Below are 21,289 nucleotides of genomic sequence, written 5' to 3'. Positions count from 1 at the left end.
TTGTGCTTCTCTGATCACCAAAGATACTGATTAAGTTTTCTTTTCAATGTACAGTGAAGATAAATCAGAGACACTTTAGCCTAAAAGAATATTCAGCCTAGCACTGTAGCACTAAAAGACTATTCCAATTGATACAGTTTTCCTGCCATTTGGGTCTACTGTGAACTATAGGTTTCAGTATCTCTGTAATATTAAGCAAAAAGTGAGGCTGTACCTCTAATCCTCTGTTCTCCACCCCTCACTTCAAGAAAGACATGGAGCTGTTGGAGCTTGTTCAGAGAAGACTGAGTTGGTGAAGGGTCTGGAGCATAAAACAAATGAGGAGCAACTGAGAGAGCTGGGGGTGTTCAGCCTGGAGAAAAGGAGGCTCAGGGGAGACCTCATCACTCTCTAGAACTGTCTGAGAGGAGGTTGTAGCCAGGTGGGGGCTGGCTTCTTCTCCCTAGCAACCAGCGACAGGACAAGAGGAATTGGTCCCAAGCTGTGCCTGGGAAAGTTCAGGCTGGACATTAGGAAGAATTTTGTCACTGAAAGGTGGAATTGGAACAGTCTTCCCACTGGGCTGGGAAGTCTCTTTGCTTGGAAATATTCAAGGAGCGACTGAACATGACAGTGCTATAATTTAGTTGAGATGGTGGTGTTTGGTTGAAGGTTGAACTTGATGATCATGGATGTCTTTTCCAAATTTAATAATTCTATGAACCTATGAAATTTCAGAGGAGATTGCATCTTGCTTATTTAAGGACAGGTTTGCAAAATCACATGGAATAATAGAGATGTTACATCATTAAGCCAATTTAGTTTTCAGTGTCTCCTATCTTCTCACTCACTGAGTAAAAACAAACAAAAAAACCCTAATGTACTTCAAATAAAATCACATTTCAAGAGCATCACACTGCAAGTTATCTTCTAAGCAGCAGCTATGAGAGGCAGTGATTTTTGATAGGTGAGGATTTGATCAACTGTCAGAAAGAGAAATCACATCAATACCAGCCTGAATTAATGCTCTGACAAGCACTGACACTTTTCACAGAACTCCAGTGAATGATGCTGCTTTTCTCCAAGATTTGTCCCATTCAGGCTGGCAACAATGAATCAAGAAAGCTGTGTAGACAAATCTCTGATGATCAGGTAAGTGAGCAATGTGGATGAGGAAAGCATTAGTGCAGGAAAACACTGTAGACCAGGCTGTGTTTTCCTGGCTGACCTCCAGTCAGGATGGAGAAACAATTTTGACAGCGTTTTTGGTTTATAGGGCCATACAAAAAGATTTGCTCCTGTAAGTAGTAGCTCAGTAGTCATCCTGTACTTTCTCTGTGCTTTTCTCTGTGCATAATATATGGGAAGTTGTTCTTTTAGAATCTTTCACAATCGTATTTTCCGGTGTCACTTCTTACGTCTCTCAAACAAAAATATTTGAGAATTTTTCCTAAAAGTTCTCTGTCTTAACAGCAAGTGTTGAGCCGAATAACCTCAGAACAGGCATGAGAAGTGGCATTTTCATTAAAACCACCGCAATTTCCCTGGTACTTGTATAAGTTTGTTATTCCATTATTGATGTTGGCCAAGATCCAGGCCCATTGTACCGTCTTACAAAATGTGCTACAAAGTGAATTTGCTGCTACAATAAAGTGCATCTGTCACCCCAATTATGCAAAGCAACTGGTTGTCTGCAAAACTGCATCAAAAACTGAATTAGGATCTTCCATCCATTTATACAAGAAATGCCAACATGACATATATGTTTATTTTGTAGTAAAGGTACTATATTACCATTACTACAGAAAATTGATTCTATATGAGAATGCAGTTACCATAATATAAAAAACATTTTTTTTCACTTTGTCCAGTACCTCCATTTCTGTGAACGATGTCTTGTGGAATAAAAACCTGACTTATCAAAGCCGTAATTTAAAAAGTCCAAAAGAATCTTCTTACACTAACAATTTTATCAAAGGGGCAGATTCTGATCCCCTTTTTCATCTTGTATAACAATATATTCCATTAATATCCTCAATAATATCAGTAGAACTCTTTGGGTTTTAATATATTATTAATTGTGATGGTATTTAAATCTCACTTTACGTAAACCTCTTGTCTACACCATAGATACCTAAATTTTGGTGAGGATCCAGTGATGTCAGCTGGTGAGTTGAGGTTTGAGTTCATTCTTAGTGAAACAAATAAGCCACAGAAACTTTCAGAATGTTTAGGTCATGTTGAATTTTGGAGGTACTGAATAAGGAGGTTGTGGAACATCCATCATCAAAGACCTGTAAGAATATGTTACACAATTCTTTCGGAAAGAGAGAAAGAGATTTTATCTGGCCTTGGGACAGATTGATGGACAAGAAAAGCTCTTGAAGTCACTTCTGGCCCCAGTGTTTCTGATTCCATGACATGTGACAGAAGGCCATAGCTCTAAATCATATCACTAAACTCCAAATCAAAACTTCAGGTTTCTTCCTGAATGACTAACATGCAGACAAATGTGACATTTTGTTTTACAGTTGTGGTTTTGATGTATACTTTCTGAAGAGGAAGAATACTTTCTTAACTTCACAGAAATATAATTTAGGAAACTCAGTATATTTTTGTAAATTCTGGACATATTTTCAGAGGCTTTTTAATAGAATTTCTATAATTTTCCTGTCAAAGATTAATATTTTGATAGCTTTATCTTTCAATATCCATATCAGCTGGAACCATACCAAGATGTATGCCAGTTAAATGTCCTTTTCCTTGGATTAGGAAATACAGAGGGGAAAAAAAGTAGTCTGAAATAGTTAACAACATGAAGAACCTTTGGGCTTCTTAAACATGTCAAGAACCACTTCAAAATAGCACTATTTCTTTTAGTGCTGTATTATTACCTATAGATGTATATTACATAAGTCTGAATTAAACACCTAAAATCTCCATAAAGACAGTACAGGCATGTTTTCACAGGATGTACATAGTGAGTGGAAGAGCCTCAAGTTCTGGAATGAGTGCGTCTGAAATGCTGCTTACCAAGGCTATTTGCAGCCGTGGGATTCTCTGACTAGAAATACATGTTGAATTTAAGACTGTACAAAGTCTGCTGGAAGATTCATATGTCTGTAAAAGACTATTTTCCCAGCTATGCAGGGTGTACGTCAGAATACTTGAATAGTGCTTGATTATTCCCAGGAACTGACATACATTATGTAATTACATTTTATCTAAGTCCTTCTACATCTGAAATTATTCCAAACTACATCTTTTTCTCCCTGCTTGTGTTATAGCCCTAACCATGGGTCCAGCAGTAAGTCTATGTATTTGCCAGGTATGCTTCACTTCTCATGACAGAATCCACTGCCAAGATTATAATTCCATGATGGTAATAGAGGACACTACTGGGTTCTGGTTTACACTGCTTGAGTTATTTATTCATCTATCTTTAAAAGATTCTGTGACACTGTCTTTCAACAGTGTTTAAAAGCAGCACAGATTTTCCCCTTTCCAGTAAATATGTAGATTTTAAGTAAGCATCGATTTGGAGATAACTTCCTGCTCACTAGAAACCTTCTTAGTACTTATGAACCTGGTGCTTTTTGCTGTACCATGCTACACCTTCAAAAGGATGGCTGGATGAAAAGTCTTTCTCAACAGTCTTTAACTCGGCAGAAAAAAAAATGTTTTTGATGGGATAAGGTGGAACTCTTTCACTTCTTGCACAAATATAAAATAAATTATATAGTAAAAGTCTGACCTTCTCCCCTCTCACCTCCTTATATTGGTGGGCAATACTACTTTCCCTGTGCCTTTAAATAAATACAGCCACATTGCACGTTTACTGCTGAATTTAATTTGGTGAGTATCTGTAAGGTTTCTTCTGAGCATTTTTAGTCCCAGGGCACTGAAATTTCTGCTTTTGTGAAAGATGAAGAAGCCTAAATGTTAAACAGATGGAAAGACAGGGTTGAGCTGAGATGGTTTCGTCACCACAGCACTTGAGGCCTTGGGGTACTTCACCATCTTAATGTTCAGGCATTTATCGGGGTAGACATAGTTGCTTTGTGGATATAATTTTTGGACTCATTCCTGAATTTCATCAGAGTTGCACTTTATTTGCCCAAGTACTCTTTTCAGCTCTCTCCATTTGCCAAGTCACTGTGAAATACAAAATAAAGACACAAATACTGGGAATATGTAACCCACACTAAAAATAAGGTGATTAAAATTCATCATAAATGTCAGTGAATTGTTCACTTACTATATTTTTAAATTGAATTTGGACATGACAGTTGTCAAGCCACAGATTCTGTCAGTCACACATGTCCACTATTATTACAAACTCACCTATATCCCTGGGTATTTCTGTCTTCCTGGATCTCTGGAACACAGAATATTAAAACAAATGTTCAGAAAGTGGGGCATTTTATTAAAGGTTTTTATAAATCCTTAACTTTTATAATCCTTAACTTTTTTTTTGTTATGTCCACATGACGTATATAATAAGACGCAATAAGCCTGATCTTGCATGTTGAGGAAAGATATTGCATACTTCAGAATGCATTACTTTAGAAATCATCTCTTGGAAGATGCTATTCTCGGGAAAAAAAGGAAATAACTTTAGCCAAAAGTGAAACAGTCATCCATGCTTATTTTACTAGTCATTGCATTCAGCTTTGGGGGAAAAAAAAAAGCAGTGTTGCAGCTAATAACAAGCATTTTTACAGTTGTGATTTCTAAATATTTGCAGCAGTATATAGTTGCTGTTCTAAATAAACTTTATTACAGGAAAGGGACAAAACTGGAGAACAAGACAATTCACAAGCAAACCTCCAAATGACGTATGACTAAAATATGACAGGATGAAGCAACAACAAATGTCATAGACCTTTAAAGTATTTTAGTGACTGCTAAATATGGCCACTGGCATAAAAAATGAACTGGCTGCATAAACCTATCAATCACTGATGTAGAACTCCTACTATGTGCCTCAACACCAGCTCCAGGCCCACAATCTGTTTGCAACACTTGGATTTAACTGCAGTGATAAGCTGTAGTCATCTGATCTGATTGACAGCATTAAACACACACATCCTTTCCATATGAGATTAAATATGTAGTGGAAATATACTATGATACAAACCAAAGACCATTAAATTTGATGTATGTGCTTCTTGAAAAAATGCTTTGGTTTATATACAGTAATGGAAATATGGGATACTGAGAGACACTCCTGAGTGAGAGGACAGGCACTGTTTATCCACGTGTTTTGCATAAAACTAATGCTCACTCATACGGAATTCCATGGCCTATATCATCACTCCACCACCACCAAGTTTCAAGGGCTGAAGGACAGGAAATTCTGAGTTTAGCTCACCTCAAAAAAACCCTGTCCAAAGTCCTACAGCTTAGACACTTATAAGCCAGAAAAAGTTGCAATCATAAAGGTTCAAAAATTTTTAACTCCTTCATTGTTTCATAGTAAAGAGAAAATTTAACTTCAAGTATTCAAGAACCTGATAAATCTGGGTTATGACTATTGTTTCTTTATCCAAGAATCAATTTTAAATGAAAGATGGAAAAGTTTTTAATGTCCTTATATTCTTTCAAGCTCTAACTTCTTCCTAAAATATATTTCTGCTCTTTTATCTACGTGCGAGCTGGGTAAAAGAAGATTTTTTTTAAAAACAAGCAAAGAAAACTTATGTGTTTTTCTAACCTTATTTGAGGATAAAAAGATACCAAATAATTTATTTTCCTGTTTAAAGGACAATCAAGTAGGGAAGTCCAAATATTCGTGTCAACAATATAATATATAGGGCCTAGGCCTAGATAACCCAAAATTGTTCATGTCAAAGATTTCAATACAAAACTTTTTTCTAAAAATGTAACAAAAAATATTCTTAGTACAGGAATTTGTGAATAGGACAAGACTAGTTTTGACAAATACATTATTCATAGCAAACCTTTAATTTAGTTCCTGTCTTGAAGTACTACATTAGGTGTCAGTCACTTCTGCAAACATATTGGATGTCACATCAAGAGTTCTGTGTCTATTTGTCTGAATAGCTTCTTATTTATTTTGATTGTTTTAATGACAAGAAGTACAGAAGATAGCATTACCTGGTGATGCAGTCAAATATTCACAAATAATTTCAAATACAGACAAAAAATCCTCCATTTTCATCAGTAGTTTCATGTTTGGACTACAAGTCAGATTCTTCTCTCATTTGTTGCACTGTAGTTTCTCCTTTCCTAGATTGAAACACTGAAGAAAACATAAGCTTGCATTACAATGTGAGTAGGGTCAGAACTCCCTTTTATTGAAACAGACTTTCTGAAACACTTGACTGCAGTGTGATACTTCCCAAACTATAATTACCAACAGGGGAGAATATCCTACGTTGCACTTTCTAAAAGCAGTTTGCTTAGGTAAGAGCATTGATGACCGTGTCTGCAGCAAAATCTCCTGGCTCCATGCTAGGCTGGGTACATGCACAGAAGGAGTAGCTTGCGTATTTACTTGTGGGATGCTTACCGCAGCTTGAGAGCTCTGGCCCAGACCCATCTTTATATTTGGATGACCCCAGTGCAGCAGTCACCTCAGTCTTGTCATGAGGCAGGGCAAGCACCGTGCCTGTGACACCTGGTGCCTGTCAGGGCACGTGGTGCTTGCCCACTGCAAGTGCAAGGCAAAGCGTGCTGGCTTAAAACACCTCTGCTGAGCTGGGGAGCAGAATCGCTCTGCGCCAGGTGTGCACCCCCGCGGTTGTGGAGATGGCAAAGGAGAGGCTTGGATTAGCAAGTGCAGTACTTGTGGTGTAAATATGCAAATCTACCTTTCTACAGGGAAAAATTAATAGAGGAGGTAATGATCATCATCATCTTATTGCTTAAAAAAAAAAAACTTGAGTGGGATTGTTATTGCATTTTAATTGCTCTTTGCAAGTTTTATTGATTTTATTCTGACATACATAGAAGACGAAGTAGATATACTGTAACTGCTAACATTTAAAACAGAAAGTAATGTTTTTTAGCTGCAAACTGGGGTATACTACAGCACATCAGGAGATTTCTTTGTTAATTATTTCTTGCCTTAGACATGCTCAGAGGTCATTCATTGCTTTCTAAATTTGCAAGCTTATTGCAGACCAGTCCAAGGTTATGTAACTCTCCAAACATAATTGTTCTGTGTACAATATTAGCTAACAAGTAATTATAACCACTAGCTGCTCCCAGCCGATAATATGCTCAGGAAATTCATATATTTGGAGTTGTCAGTTTAGGTCAAATTATTTGAGAAAAGGCCTGACTTAATTTGAGAAAATGCCTGACCTAAGAGAGTGCCAAAAGAGAGTATTCAGATATAAGTAATTGCATAGCCTGTGCTCCCCTTAAAATTGAATAATTTAAAATCTAATTCTCTTAAAATTTACAATACCTAAGATAATTTTTCTCAGAATATGCATTTGAAAAAGCATTATATTGATAACATTTTGACAAAGTACTGAAAGCTCAACTCTCGGACCACGTGCCAGGTGGCAAAGGAGTTACATGGTTTGTATCTATGTTTAATTAGATTACTGCTTTGAAATCAATAATTGTATAACCATCTTGGATACCAGATGAAGCTTTTTTCTACCATCTAATCATGTTTAATATACACTTACTTTCAAAACAATGGAAGTATTTTCATTTTAAAAATTCTGCCTTCAAAGATTTTCTTCCGTACATTAGATAGTGTTGTTTTGGGTTTTTTTTCTTGAGTTTTAAAACTGTCAGGACACTATTTTTCTAAGTACTGCATTACAAAGAAAAACTAATCAATAACCAGCTAGAAAATAAGAAATTCAGTACCAAAGAAAGAAGAATTTCAAAATGAGAAAAAAAAAAGGGGGGTGGGGGAGGAGCCTGGTAACTTAAACCCCTGATATGCTGAAAAATCACTGTAGCACAAAATTCAGAATTGAGTTATTAAAATTATTACGGTAACATTTTAGCAAAAAATACAGTACTGATTTTAGCCCAGAACACACGGCTAAAAGTGGAAAATGTCACAACTTGAAGTGATTTGAGAGACCTTTCAGCTTTCAGGTGTTTAATGGGATCACCCATCATTGTAGGAGGACAAGTAGTGCCAGAGAATAATCCACATTAGTGCTCAGAGGCCAACAGACACCAGATCTCCCAGGATTCCCAAGCTATGTACAATTACCTGTGTGTCTCTCAGTGTCTTTATACCCCAAAGCCAGCACTGGTATGGACCCTTTCCCAATCTTTCACTAACCAATTTCACCAGGATTTTAAAGCATTCTGCATTTTTTTGGATTTTGTACCAAGTTAAATGGAATTGGACCAATAGGCTAGAATGTAACATTGGCATTTTTGCCACAAAATATGTGAACATATGTCATAAAGTTTCATTTCTCCAGAAATCAACCTGGAAAGGGTGGAAACCAGTGAAAACATTCCGTTTAAGAACATGTACTCATCATCTCTTTTTAATTCATTTAGGATATGCAGAGTACCATAGCATCTTTTGAAATTGTGGAAGTTAATTTTAGGAAGTATATCATCTGCACCAGAAAAACTCCTTGCAAATGTTGTTTCTTGTCACAAAATATCAACTTTGCTTTATCTGTTTATCAGCTGTTGTCACCTCAGAAATACTACTTGTTGTACTACAACTGCATGCTTTATTCAGCCTTCCCAGAAAAGAGTTTGAGGTTTTGAATGCCCTTGTGTTGCATCTGTGAGAACTTAAAGAATGCAGTTGCATGTCTGAAACCATGGTCCCCCATAAGATAGGTCAGCACGACAGGAAGCTGACATAAGCGCAGATGGCAGAACAGGAAGGCATTAATTCCAGGCCTAACAAAGGTGAGGGTTTGGAATTAGCGCTCCGGACAAAATGCCACTGTGCAAACTGTGGGAACTTAAGACTTACCCATACAAAAAAATTGCACAGTGGAAAACTGGGAAAGGATACACATGCCAGGCTAAGTTGTGGGAATGGCATCTGTGCACATGGATACCTGGAATTGGACTGTATAAAATGTTCCCTCCATAAGAATGACCCCCACCACCAAAGACCAGAGTGAAGAAGGACCAGCAGGATGCTGCAAGAATCCATATCGTGGTGATACCTTTTGCTTAATTTCTCTCTCTGTGTCTCACTCTGTCCCTCTCTCCCTCCTTCCTCTTTCTATTTCTTTTTATGTCTCACCTCACATTTACTGTTAAATAAAATCTGTACGATTGACTTTGCCATATGGTCTTGTTTGCACCTTAATTTAGGCAGAAGCATCTCTTATAATCAAATCTTAACAACATAATTCTCCTTCACATTATATTTCAGAAGAATGAAAAATCTCCCCTGCCATTTAGGGCAGTATCTTGAATAACTTCATCCCAACAAAACCTGTCATTTTAGAATAGACATAACTACAGTATCAAAGTATTTTTCCTGCTGAATTTGCTTTCTCAGTCTTCAGAGACTTCACCTTTACTCAGAAAAAGCATGCAGTCAGCTGAACTATAAAATGTTGTGAACCTGGTGGGCGGCCTTTACCCAAGATGTTCTGGTTCTTACAGAAAAAAAAAAAAAAAAAAAAAAAAAAGCCTTTTTTGTCTGAGATATTTCCTGTTATTTGTTTGCTTTTCTTGGTGAAAATTGCAAAATATGCATTTAGTTCACACTGTGCATACTTCTCTGTAGAAAAATATCCCCTGTATGCCTCATTTGGCTTAGAGTTGTAGTAGTTCTACACCCATTCTTTAAGCGCTTCTTAGTTCCACTGGGTTGAGCTTTCAAGTTTTTTCTTTGATGCACCTTCTAGTTGCTGGTGCTTGTTAAAAGTGTCTGCAAAAGACTGTGCTAGAGCCGTCATACCACAGAAAGGCTCTAATATACCAGAGAATATGCACTCACACTCTATGTGAGTTACACATCCACCCAATTTCCTAGGTATCCTCAAATTAATTGCTCTACTACTCTACTTTCTTTTTTGAAACATGACCAATGGCAATGTCACATCCATCTGGCTAAAGTTTTGAGCCTTTTTCTAAGGATACTCATGACTTAATTCTTATCTTAGACACAAAACTATTGTCCTACTCTCTTTGCTGTAACTGAACCATGCTGTCACGAATTCCTCTTCCTTTCAATAATAATCTCCAAAGGAGCACCTGTAAAGGAGAATTGAATCACCACACTTGTATCTGGTTTTAATCCTCAGCGGAGACCTCTGGGTTTTTTGCATCCTCTTGGTCCTCGAATTCAGGTGGTTGTCTCTGTGTACAGTTTATAAATTATTGGACAGCTTACTCTGTGAAAGCAACACCATTATCAGCAGATAAGTAGATCTAGCTACTTTAGCCTATGTAAACTGTTTAAGTTCCTTATTTATAGCAGATTTTTTTAAAATCAATAAAATAGTTTGTAATGGGATCTTTGTCCTCTTTTATGTATTTTCTATTCATACAGTTTGCTAGAGTCAGTCTCTGATAAGGCTAACCCATAAACACCTAACAGGCAAGAGGCAATTTCTATCAATACAAAATCTGTAAAGGGCAGGTGGAGTTATTGAAGCCAGGAACCAAAGTGGCTTTTAGCTGCCTGAAAAATTATATATTCTTTGTGAGATTGGTGAATCTTAGCAGTGGTTCACTAATAATGTGGATGGTGATACCTCACAACATTATCACTCCACAAAGCATTACATCTTCACTTAAAATTTTTTCTGAGTATCAGAAATCTAAGTATAAAATGGCCACGTATTTGGGAAAGCATGGAAACTTTTTTTTTTTAGGAAACTGGCAAGTTCTGGTGGTGCAGTTTGTAATCTCATATTCACATTGATAAACTCCTACTGATCTAATTCATCATACCTATCTCATCAAATTTATTATCAATCTAGCCTCGGATTTAGAGCTAATTAAAAAAAAAAATCTGAGGTAATTTATAACTTCTAAAGACACAGCTTATTTTCCCCAGAAAAAAAAAAAAAGTAACTTAAATGAGTAAAGTACTCTCTGTCAGTAACATGAAGCTTTCCTGACCAAGCACATTTTCACTTGGGCTTGGTTTCACATACTACATTTTTTAGTCAGGTTTGTAACCTAATTGTATGAGGGAAACACAATTAGGTATTTCACTCGAAAGGGATAGCTGTTGGTTCAATACTAGTCTTCTCTATTGAGTGCTAATGTTACTAAAGACAGAAGATTTCCTTTAAAAGTTAAGAGCATACATAGTAAAGAACGACACATAGGAAAATGGGAGGTATTTCAATGCTTTGAATAATTTATTTCAGGTTTACTAGTATCACAGTTTCTGGTTTACTCATTTCACATAACAAAGTACATGCCTGGTCCAGTGCCTGCAGGCACAATTTAGATCTTTAGTGCATAGTATACTATGAATATTTTTTAAAATTGATAAAGCATTCTTTTCCTTCCACAGCAGAAAACTATTCTGGTACTAAGAAAAGTGTAGCATTCAGCAAATATTTAGCGCTTTCAGCTAAATCAGTTGCTAAATTAGCATAATCTTTAGTTTTCACTCTTTGCTGGCTATTCTAGCTAGCCAAAATGAAACAACTAACCCGTTATAGTGTTTGGAGAGAATACACAGTAGAAAGCCCAGGGATGGAGCCAGAAGCCAGTTTTGTTTCTAAAGCAGATTCAGAAGCTACCTTACGGACTTTCAGTAAGTGTGACAAAAAGGTTGGAGACGACAGTAGGCTGGATTCTTTTAGCTACAACTTAAAAAGAGATCTGAGTCACTTTGTACCATTTTGACTTCAGGAAACCTGTAACATGCTGTCAACCTACACAAAAGTCCAGCCTTTCATTTAAGTAAATCTGGCTGCAGGAAATGAGCCAAGTCAAGGTCTCAATGTAGGGAACAAATCTTGGATTCAAGTTCTTTATGGAGCCTCTCTTTGGGAGCAGAAGATTGCTCTTGTGCTAAACAGTACATTGAAATGGGAGGTAAAGTAACATGTGAGGATTGCTCTCAACATCTGTAACTGTTTGTTACAGATTATGGAATTATGGAATCTTTTACATGGTATCATCAGCAGCCATCTTAAAGCTACAAAACCTTCACTAGCTGGTTTTGAACTTTTGACAGATTGACCAAAAAGCTCCTTGGTATATAAACATCTCCATGAGCTCCTAGGAAAGGCCAATTGGCATAGGCCTGAGTGCTGAAATGTGGCATCCTGTTCACTGCTTCATAGGTCATGTCACACAGAATGAAAGTCAGCCAAAAGAGGACAGTGATAGAAAATAAGCATAAGGTAAAATTTATGCAGACCTTTTTTTTGGCTTCAGAAGAACAAAAGGGAAACTGAGTGTGGATCTAAGCCAGGAGCTGTTCCTGTGTTATTCAACAGTTTTCATCTTAATTTCAGAAACTCAAGGCCATGTTTGCCCACCAAAAAGATGATCACCAAGTTCTACAACCTAAGTGTCAACAACTGAGTCAGTGCATTGCCAGGGAGGGAAGTGAATAGAAACAGTGGGACCACAATGAGAGGGTGGGGGGAAAAACCTTAAGAAAGAGAAGATGCCTGCTGGCATCCCTGAGATTTATGCTTTTGCTACTTACAAGACCTGAGGAGAACAGCAGTCCAGAAAGGGAATTTTGACAGTGGTGAGGTAAAGGAAAGGCACTGAACTTTTGGTAGTAGTTGTAAAGCAAGGTGAGACAGAAGAGACAAAGCTCTGCTGCCACAAAGAAATCTGCACTCAACCCAGTTTGTGAGTCAAACACAGACCAGGAAATTGCACCCATGTTTACGTTTTGGAATACAATCTGCTCTGTGCCTGAAAACAAGGGACACAATGCAACTTGTGTTTATATGTCCCGTGCAATCTTCTAAACCATGGCCAAGCATTGTCCAGTTCAGAAAAAGGTGGCACAGGCCAGAATTGTGCCAGGGAGCTTACAGACAATGATACATCAGTGCTCAAATCATGCCATGGCACAGTGATTTTATTTATTATGGAAGTAGCTTATGAAACTATCTTAGGCAGTAGGAAGGATGCTACTATGCTATGCATTACTGCTATGACAGCACAATGCAACATCCGAATATCTTTGAAATGTACTTGCAAGTAAACCATAGCTGCAGTCTATTTCAGAAGCATCTGAAAATTTATAGAATTAAAATCCTTTACCCATGTGAAAAATAATCCCTTACACTGGATGCCAGGTCAGTGGTAAATAGCAGACCACTACAAAATCTGACTATGTCATGCTAGCTTCTCCTGTGTTATAGGAATTCATTCATTACATAGTTTTCTGGAAGGGACATTTGTTAGGCCTAATTTGGGTTATATTAGGAATATATATTATTATGAATTATAGAGAGAAAACATTTCTGTAAATTTTTGGATTTATCATATGGGGACAAAGAAATTTTCTTTTGCATTAAAGTGGTAAATTCGGGCTTCTCTGTAGGTTGCAGCAAATTGTGGAGATTTGTGACATCTTTCTGAAAGGTATGCTGGTGGCATGCTCTTCTGGGAATGCAGAAGAGCTGTATCATTCAGATTAAGTCACTGAGAATTGACTCTGACTTCTCAAGTAGTTTACTAAACTAGAAGATATTATAATAAATAGGAAAAGTGAGAAGCCAGCAACAGTCTCTCTCTGAGGGCATCCAAGGCAAGCTCAAGCAGATTTTAATGAGTTGTTTATGGGAGTGCAGATACCACTTCTGGAATTACAAGAGATGCATCCATAGAAACCAATTTATATTTCCATTCCACCACTGCTGTTTCTAAGTTAAATGAAATAGAACATCACAAGATGGGGTGATGAACCCTAAACAGGACAGTACTTTCTGTCTTACAGCAATGCAAAGCAAAATACACTGCCTTTTTGGCTCCCCAGGGTGACTATTTGAAGATAATCTATTTTGGGGGGGGTCAGGTAAACCCATAGCACTTCTTAATTCTTGGGGATGTTTATTGCTTATATTTCAGTTAATACCTACAGGTGGGTAACTAATTACACTGTGAAGAAGGGAACTGCCTGCTATCTGTATGGGCAAGGCTTTACTGATGTCGACCCAAGGAACAGGGAGGCCCATAGCTGCCATGCTCAGTTTGTATTCAGGAGACGGAGGAGCATCCCAGCAGAATGCTGCGGGACAAGCCAGCAGCATTCCAGGTGCCACAGCTGCCATGCTAAGTCACAGAGACCACCTGGTCATAGATCATACAAGAGTAAGGGGAAAGTTTGAAAACACACTAAATAATCGTCCTAAACGTTCACCTCTCTAACATAAGGGACAGCTATATTTTCCTCAGTCCTTCTATAAACTTTCAGTTTAAACATGCTAAGGTCTGTGGGCAGCCTCTTCCAGTGTTTCATTAGTTTTAATGATATCCAATGTCTATATTTCTACTTGAAATATAAAAAGCTTGTTTGGTTGTAATGAGATTCATAAATCTCTGTGCTTATACTAGTCCACCCAGAGGTAACAAAAAAGATCTTGAAGGATGAAGGACAGGGCACTGCATTAAACCCCAGTTATTCCTTGGATCCTGGCAGGATCTTTGTTGTTATGAATCAAGTCAAATGCTACAAATTATTCACAATTGGTGACTCAGTTAGCTCTTTTTTCTTTTTTAAATGTCTTGTGTTTAACTAGGTTTTCAGCAAAAATACAACTGTTTTCAGTATTGCAAATGGGGTTCCTACCCTAAGTATAACAGTCAGAGCTTCTTGTTTCTGAATGGACCTCAAAATTCTAGAATTTTTCTATAAACTGCTACCTACATTAAGTACATTTTATTGCATGTAGAAATTATGCTCTAAGATATGTTGATGCTGTCTGTGGTGCCTACTGCCATCCCTGCCTTCAGACTATATTCAAATTCATGCCAAAAACCCTGAGGAAGTCAATAAATCTGCTTCCACCTGCACTATTTACCAACTTATCTGAAATTAATTTGAGTATAACTTATATGGACTAACAAATGGAAGAAAATCAGTATATTTCTTAAATGAACCAATTCATGTATAAAGGAATCTGAGATTTTTAATCACATACAGAGATGTGCAAAGCAAGAATCAGTTTTGACTGAAGACCTAGATCAAATTTTTCAAATTTGAGTGGCTCATATTTGTCTCAAATATACATATCTGGCCAAATAAACAGATAAATAAAGATGTTTGTCTGATTCAGAACTATTGAGCATATGCAGTACCTATTGATTGAGAGGTAAACAGAAGACATTTTATGCAATATTTATGTGTTTTAGTAACACTATATTTGTGCTGCTAAATTCATTGCTATGTTATCATCAGACAAGATTTAAATGAGACTTTCTTACACAAAATTTATTAAGCACTAGTGTGCTGTGCTATCCCAAACTAAGTCCATTTAAACAACTTTGCATTTGAGTGCTTATTGATTCCTTTATATTTATTGTAGGGTTGCATCTGTTTTTATCAGGTAAATGTTTTTGGCAGGATTACTGATGTGATAAGCTGAGCAGTTGGTCTTAAGACCACTGTTTTATACCACAAAAAACGTGGATAAAACTACAGCAATGACACTTTGTGTTACAGACTTTACTTACAATGAGCACTTGGAGGTCTGTCTGTGGAAGAACTGAAGAAGTTGGGTTTTTAAGAACTCTCAGTCCTGCTAAAAGGAAGGAAATAGCAGAATAAAAATCCTAGCAGAAAAAAACCCCAAAACCTAGCCAGCAACCTGGGAGCAACATTTCATTCCAATACTTATCCAGAAATCTGATTTCCTTTGTTTTGTGTCAGGCACTTAGCATTATTGTTGCAGTTAAGGGAACTTTATGAGAATGATTAAAATAAAACTTCTTGGAGGAGAGGTGCCACAAGAGACTGCAGCATCACTCGGGAAGTCATTTATCTACTGTGAAAACACAGGTCTCTTGCTTTATTAAACATCTCTGTGCAACTCCCCTTGATGTCTGCAGCCAGATATTCATCTGGCACAGTTCCATTGAAATCAATGGACCCATATTGACTTACACAAGCTGAAAATCTGAACCTCTGTGTTTATTACAACATCACTAAAAGGGCTGATTAATTGTAGAATGGCATCACAATATGATAATAATGCTCAGAAACCTCTCTAGAGTGGAATAGAAATTTGTTATGTCTTTCTGCAGAGCATTTTTTTTAATGTAATCTACCTCTTTTTCAGTTGTGGAGGAGTTTTTTGTTTTATTTTTGAAATACAGATGGTAATCTTCTTACCATCTCTGGTTTACCCTGCAAAAAAACATCATGACGTTGTAGTATATATTTCCTGAAATCCTGATTATCACTGGGTCTCAGGCACACAGTGTTCCTCTTGAAGAAGAGTATACATGAAGAGTATACATTCTCCATTTGACAACATCCTGCAGAAGAGGTGGCCTTCGTGTCCTGCAGCTCAGTCAGTCTCAACCTCTGTCCCCATTGAGGGGCTTGCTGCCTGTGCTGCTGGCCAGTCCTGATGTGGCACAGCTGGGACAAAAGCTACTCTGAGATCAGGCTTCTGGGGAAAAAGCTATGCAAGAGAGACACAAAAAACTCTGTGAAGGCCTCCCCCAGCTTTATTCATGCATTTAAGCTGCAGCTATTTTCCTTGGTTCTGGCCCGAGCCATGTTGGAATTGTGCCTGTGCCTGGCCAACATCCTCACCTCGTGATTTGACCTCAGACTTCTCTGGACTGTTACAGTCACTGGTTGCCATCACCAGACCTGCCCAGTTCTCCTTGCTTAGGCATAGTGAGACTGATCCTTTCTTATGAGAACACTGTCCTACCATCTTGCCATTACCCCAGCTCCTGCTTGCCTTCCCTGGGGATTAGCCTACTCTTGTTGCTTCCAGAGAAGATGAACCCATAAATAATGCACACGCACTGCTACTGCAGCAGACATAAATAAAAGTGCTGTTGCTTTTCCAAAACTAAAATAAACAAATGTCTCTTACAGGATCATTCTTATTTAATACTATATTTAGTAGGAGTAGTAACAGTTGAGCCTCTCTTTTTGTTTGTTTTGCTATGCATAAATTTTCTGTTTACTAGGAGTTCATAATCTCAGAAGCCAAATGGTAGAGAGAAAATTGCATCCAAAGCACATAGTCCAAGTAAATAATTTCTCTGCTTTTGCTTAATTTTAATAATGTAAGTGGGTAGTGGCATGTTTCTCACACTGTAGATGTGTGAGCTGTCCTGCATAAGTGTCAAACACACTCAAGGGTTTACCTCAGCCTCTTGCTGTCCTGAGGAGTCCCCAAAGCTTCTGCAGCTGTGACACAGTGCCCCAGTCTGCTTTCCCCACCACATATGAAGACACAGAGAGCAAAGGAGACCAGGTCCTGTGCTATAGGAAAGGTTGAGCCTCTTCATGGAGCATCCCACACAGAAGCCACAACAGAAGAATTGTTTAGCCCTCTGCAGCCTCATGCCATCGTTCCTGTTCTGTCACAAACTCATCAAGAGGAAATGAGATGAGCTGGTGCAGAGGGACAGGGATACATCCCCCATAGGATCCACCTTGCTGAGTCTCATGTGCTAGGTTAGAGGCAAAGCAGAGGTCTGAATCAAACCATTCTTGACTGACTTATCTCCTAATTCTCTGTTTCATGGCAGATCTGGGTCAGGAGAGGTAAAATGAAAAAAATCCAAAGGGAATAAATTTAATGCATGAGGCTGCAGTCCTGGCTGCATAGTTTAATTTTGAAATTAAAAAAGCCCAAAGCGTATTATAGGAGTGTAAGTAGTCAAAAACAATGTAAAGTCAAAATACTTTTAAACAGATAACTCTTAGTAGAATTAAACTGTGCAAAGGGCGAGTTCTCTTTTCACAGAGGAGTTTTACAGTGCCGCACACTCACCTTAGCAGCAACACTTAATAACCTGAAGAAACTGGGTAAAAATCTGATATTTTGGTGTAAAGTTCCTTAGCATGAGTAACTTCCTGAAATGGCAGCAGGCATGACACATATTCATCCTAATGCAGCTGCTGACATGAAATGGTGCTTTGAAGTGCTTTGGGGCACCAAAGCAGTGTTTCTACCAGAAGCACCCAGGTCCCACTACATGCCAAATCTAGAGCACTGCAGTTCAGCAGCTCATTAAGCTTTTCAGTCATGCCTTGCAGTTCTCTGAATTGTGGTCTTTCCAGTACATCAATTTTTTTCTCTAATTATATTGATTTTAGCAAATTGCAGTGTCCTTCTGTTGATTTTCAACTACGTATAGCAAAAACTTGCAATATGAGAGAAAAAACAAACTCTTTGTACTCTAGCAAGTTATTCTATACCATTAGACCTTTCATGGAACAAATCAGAGACATCAGAGCTAAGAACATACAAAAATATTGCAGTTAATACAAAAATAAATAGAAGCTAAGTTTTTAAATTAATAAAGACCTTACATTCATCACCCAGGAAAAAAAAGACCAGTCAATTGTCTGGAGCAGCAGCTCTGTAATTACACACCCATTTATCTTCAGTGTGTGGAGGATGTAATTGCCTGTGCCCAGCTCTATCTTTGGGTCATCACAATGGACCGACCATACCATGTGCCAGCACCTGCCATCTGCAGGCTGTCCTCCCACACCAGAGACCAGAATTCTAGCCCACACTCCTGAATAAATCATGTTTTTGTAAGGCAGAGAACTCCTAAAATCTACTCAATTAATTAGGGGCTGCCATACAACCTCTAGAAAGCCAGCAACACAACCCCTGTCTTGTTGCTTCCCCATGAAGACAAGACATGATTCTTTCCCCTTTACACTTTCATTTTACAAAACAGTTCAGTAATTGTACTGCTGAATCATGCTACAGGTAGGACTTCAGCATCAGTGGTAGTGCTCTGAAGTCAATTCAGCTAAACAGTATATAGCAAGAAAATATACTTTGGTATTTAGGAAGTATTTTTCTGTTTCTATTTCTTTGACCTTTTTACTCAATTTAGTAAATGATTTGCAAATAAAAATATGTAAGCACGTTGTGGAGCCAATAACCAAGCCTGGAGTGAATGTTTTAACAAGTCAGACAGCACCAAGAGTATTTTAAAGAACAGTGGAACCTGGGCCATTCATTCAAAAATTTATATGGTACATACAGCCACCTGCTGTTTCTGAATATGGGAGATAACTGGCTCATCACTGCTGGTAAATACCATATCTTTAGAGGAGGATGCAACACAAATATGCATCTTACTGCAATTTTCCCTTGTGATTAACTCTAAAATACTCCTTGTTCACTGTTTTTTGGTTTAGGCTTTATTAGAGTAAATCAGTCCTTTATTGGATTTAGTTCATATATTTTACAGATAGTTTAGAATTTTTTTGCATCAATGAGTCATGAAAATACATATAAGGAAAGTTTATTCTTCTGTTCCTTGTTTTGGGAAAATTAATACATGTTCACATAACTGGGGTTAATCTAGCATCTAGCAGGCAATTTGCTCCTACATTTTCTGAGCTTTTTATTAAGTATAAAAAACCCAGAAGGATACAGTCTATAGTTAATTATATTTAGCTGTTATCCTATGTGTATTTAGTCCTTATCCTAAGAATTTTAGGTGTATGCAAAGGGCAAAATAATTTACACAACAGTAGCTTGAAATTATATGTTTAGGGGCATTCCACATGACTTGCACTTCTTTTTGTTTTGAAGTCCCCTTTCTCTGTAAATCAGGAAACACCATGGTAGGATACATTACAGGGACTTACCAGCTTAGTAAAAATGTGTAGCTTCAAAAATCAATTTAAAATCTGTTCAGGTACTTGTTAACCTCACTAAAAATCAATGGACCAAATCTCATATATCTTATATATATCACCAGAATGCCACTTAAATCAAAGAGTTGCCTTAGGTAAGTGAGGAAGGCATTTGTCCAGTGGGGATGTTCATTCAAGTAATCCTGCAGGCTTATGTCTATTCTTGTTATCAGACACTCAGCAATGTCAAGTTGATTAATTTATTTCCTTTCAAGTGCTTTTTCCCCCATCAGTGAAAGAATTCCATGAATGAGCAAGAAAAAACTGCTGCAAATCATTAACACATAAAGATAGGATAAGTGTCTTACCTTCTATTGTGGCCTGCAGTGTGCTGCCAAAGAGACTGAGAAAACAATACCAGTTCACATTTGGGGCATACTGTGTCAGCCTTCAACTACAGTTCTTTTTGAAGCTTTAGCATGTCAGGCACAGCAGCATTCAGTGATGGTGTGACTTCATTAAGGCCACAGTAGTCCACTGTCTCAATTTTCCATTAGATCTTCACACTGGCCATGTAGGATTGTTAAAAGGTGAACAGGTCTTGCTGATGACTTCTTGGCTCTCCAGTCAACAAATCAGCTTATGGATGGGAGTCATATTAGGTGAGATATTGCCATTGATGAACTGTTGTGATAGCCACTGGCACCTGTTCAACCTCCAGCAACTCCACAGCACAAGGGTCCTCTGAGAGACTGGGCAAGGAAGACACCTGCCTAATTTCCTCCATCTGCAAGACAGCTAGACAGAAAGCCCAACCTTATGAGTCCTTGAAATACTGTCTTCTGAGTCTCCCAAGGATGCATGGAGTGTCTGGACCAGTCACAACATAGGGCTTTCACCACTCATTCCCAGTGAGGGTCACTTCAGCCTCCAATACAATCAGCTGTTGGGACACTCTGGTCATTCCAGAAATACAAATGAGTTCTGCTTCTCTGTAGCTTGGTGGTATTAGGATACATTATGCAGCAGTATCCACTAGACCCTTATACTCTGGTTGACCTGATGTACCAGGCCATCAAAATCACACAGTCCAGTAAACCCCATTGTCCCCTTCCTCCACCTGCCTGGAGGCAGGGCTCCTCTAGTCCTGATCATCATATTGGTTACTCACTTTTTGTATGTACAAAACAGAATTCTATTAATTAAGATCAGAGGTAAGATCAGCTTTTCTACTCTATTTGGGAAACTGCCTGCTTGAAAAAGGAGCAGCAGTTTTTCTGAAGAACCACATTTTGTGGTTGTTTTTCCTGCAAATCAGGCACCTGTGAGGATGTCGACATAGATTTTCCACCCTATTTTCCCATGTTTTCTCTGTGGTCACACAGGTGAAGCCACAGGTTGGTCTGTGATGTGTAATCACTATATCCTCCCTCTTGAGCAGCAGAGTTCTAACTCCTGATAGCTGAGATAATGGTCCATACAGGTGTGGACTGGGACGTATCCTGTCTGAATTGTTGGAACTCTTGGAACATTCTCCACAGCTGAGACACAGTCCCATTGGAGAAAGAGAGAATTTCTTCATGTTGC

The 21,289-nt window shown here is 38.0% G+C and overlaps 1 long non-coding RNA gene across 1 annotated transcript in view; it reads right to left on the bottom strand.

Moving 5' to 3' along the window:
- The window catches only part of LOC148224486 (uncharacterized), a 224,458-nt gene extending 217,805 nt beyond the window's left edge, over positions 1–6,653 (bottom strand). The window contains exons 1-3 of the long non-coding RNA XR_015802906.1: positions 6,515–6,653; positions 6,100–6,244; positions 4,324–4,357 (exon numbers count right to left, since the gene is read on the bottom strand). This is a non-coding gene — a long non-coding RNA (uncharacterized LOC148224486). The remainder of the gene's footprint in view (positions 1–4,323; positions 4,358–6,099; positions 6,245–6,514) is intronic.
- Positions 6,654–21,289: the final 14,636 nt, after the last annotated feature.

The sequence above is a fragment of the Sturnus vulgaris genome, chromosome 3 (genome assembly GCF_052056855.1).
Source record: "Sturnus vulgaris isolate bStuVul1 chromosome 3, bStuVul1.hap1, whole genome shotgun sequence".
In the NCBI taxonomy this organism is placed as follows: domain Eukaryota; kingdom Metazoa; phylum Chordata; class Aves; order Passeriformes; family Sturnidae; genus Sturnus; species Sturnus vulgaris.
This window is presented reverse-complemented; position numbering and strand designations above follow the sequence as displayed.